The sequence below is a fragment of the Petromyzon marinus genome, unplaced genomic scaffold (assembly GCF_048934315.1).
Source record: "Petromyzon marinus isolate PM22_M1 ecotype Great Lakes invasive population unplaced genomic scaffold, UKy_Petmar_22M1.pri1.0 PM_G_Scaffold_40, whole genome shotgun sequence".
NCBI classification, from domain to species: domain Eukaryota; kingdom Metazoa; phylum Chordata; class Hyperoartia; order Petromyzontiformes; family Petromyzontidae; genus Petromyzon; species Petromyzon marinus.
The window spans coordinates 467501-470000 of NW_027422984.1; the positions used below are offsets into that span (position 1 = coordinate 467501).

Here is a 2500-nt window from a genome sequence, read left to right on the forward strand (position 1 = left end):
AAGAATACCAAGACTTCACCTTGGAAAATAACAAAACCATCTTGAAAAAAGCTTATTTTTAATCTTCTTTGTAGGCAGAAAATAGTAAGGCGAAAATAAAGTCCCCTCTAAGCTCTAAAGTAACAAATACGACGTGTTAAAAAAAAAAAAAACTAACAATAAAAAAAAGAACCAAGACTCCGTCTTGGAAAATAACAATCTAAATTGTGGAAAATAGTAAAATGAAATAAAAACCGACTTCACCTTCGAAAATAACAAAATCAATCTAAAACAAATGACATCTTAAAACAAAACTATTATTTGTTTCGGAGGTTGTCTATGACTGTTCATAGACCGCATAATTTCCACAGAACATTCTCAGAATATCAAGAGAGAAAAGCAGCGTTCTGCGGGAAATCATCTTGGCCAGTGATGTCGTTCTGGGTTTGGTCAGGCCCAGGGAGGTAAGTACCTCGTTATTCTCAAGGGGCCACTTTCCTCTTGCCCCAACCGGGAATCCAAAGAATGTGACCTTGCTAGCCTTCGTCAGCACTTTGACTTGATCACCAAGAGGGGTATAGTACGAAACTTTGTGCGAGGCAGCATCTGACAAGGTATTCTTTGAAAGCTCAAAACGGACGGTGACATCGATCACAACCGCCTCCTCATCTTTTGCAAACACGAGGTCAGGCTTTCTCATCTCTCCCGTCTCGGATATGAACCGTGGCTCTTTGTATACAGACCAGCCCAATCTAGCCGCTTCGTCTGCCAGAATGTTACTGATCTTGTTATGTCGCGCAATTCTTGCTTTCTGTACTGCAGGACATTGACCGAGAATGTGCGAAAGGGACTCGAGTCTGGCAGAGCATTTCCTGCAGGAACGTAAGGCCCCATCTCTGCCTCTGTTCAAGCTTTCTCTTGTTGGGTAAATATTTGCCCTTAGTTGTAGTGCTGCGATAAAGAAGCATTGTTTAAAGCCGCACCATGGCCTCAACCAAGCATTACTGATTCTATCATGCGCAAAGTTTACAATGCCCCTTCCTTGAACCGGCTTTTCGCACCATCTCTGAAATTCATGCTCCCTCCAATCGCAGGGTCTCGGATATACAGGTTCTTTTGACACCGAGTCCCTGAGAACGAATGTTGGGATTGCATCACTGTCACCCCCTGCTCGTACCCACAAATTACGGTATTCTTCCTCCATACCCTGCGAGGACACAATATTACGGGTGATAGCATCGGACGAGTTTGCTATACGTTGCAGCCTTCTAACTTGAACCGAAGGGATTGTTTTTTCCAGTTTCAAGATGGCAAGGCCTCCGTCTCGGGCTCTGGCATATAACAGTCCATCACAAGTTGAAGCGGGAAGGTGGAGCCATCCTTTTACCGCCTTTCTAATCTCTTGGTCCAACCCACGGAGAGTTGATTGCTTGCAGTCCGAGTGGTCTGCAGGATATAACAATCTGGGTAGGGCATAGGCATTGAGTAGTTCAACCTTCTGAGTTGGCTTCAGAGGCGCCTCATCGATTTTCGAGATCCATGTCTTTAGCTGACAATGTAGATCAGGCTGTATAGTGCCAGTCCAAGGGCCAATTTTCAGACCAAGGTATTTAGTTGATTCATCAGGTTGGATCATATGGACATCTTTATTTTTGATAGTCCATGGGTCGCAGTTGTTCACCGTATATGAATCTTTGGTTGGGCTTATCATGAAGCCCTGGCACTTTCTGGCCTGAACCTCCAATCCCGATAGCCCACAAAATGATTCCAAGATCGCTAGATTGGCGGCCATACCAACCCAAGATTCGCTCACCAACACCAAATCATCAGCAAACGCAAGAGCTGTCACGTGGTCGGTATCAATGGAGTACCCAACTCCGTGTGACTCTAGGGTGCATATCAAAGGGTCCATGGCAAGATTGAAGAGCAGGGGTGACATGGGGTCACCCTGTTTGACACCAACACGTATGCTAATTTCTCGAGTCGACTCGCCATTGCTTTTGAACGAGGTCGTACACCGATCGTAGGCGTTCTGGATGATGCCCACCACGTGTTCATCTACTTTCTTGTGCCTTAACACCCATAAAATATGAGCATGCGAAACCGAGTCAAAAGCTTTCGCTATGTCGATAAACATGACAGCCAACGGCCTGTGCAATTTCTTAGCGTGTCTCATAAGGTCCTGTAGCACCTTAAGATTTTCAGAGCAGCCAGATGCCGCTATAAAACCACGCTGCCTTGGGTTTAAGGGACAAGCATGAGCAAGACGTGCAGTCATTATTCTGGAAAATAATCTCAGAATCATTGAACCGATCGTTATTGGTCTCCAGTTCCCCAATTCTTTCAGCTTTTCATCGTCCATAACCTTAGGAATAAGAATCGTCCTATTCTTTTTCAACTCTTTGGGAATAATTCCTGTAATCATCCATGCATTAAATAGGGCTGTCAGTGTCCGACCCTCGGGGTCGGCAGCACAGATTGCAGCCCTTGTTAGGCCATCTGGCCCAGCTGCTGACGTTGG

General features: G+C 45.3%; 1 pseudogene; it reads right to left on the reverse strand.

The window, feature by feature from the left end:
• The window catches only part of LOC142916736 (28S ribosomal RNA), a 10624-nt pseudogene that overhangs the window by 3574 nt on the left and 4550 nt on the right, over positions 1-2500 (reverse strand).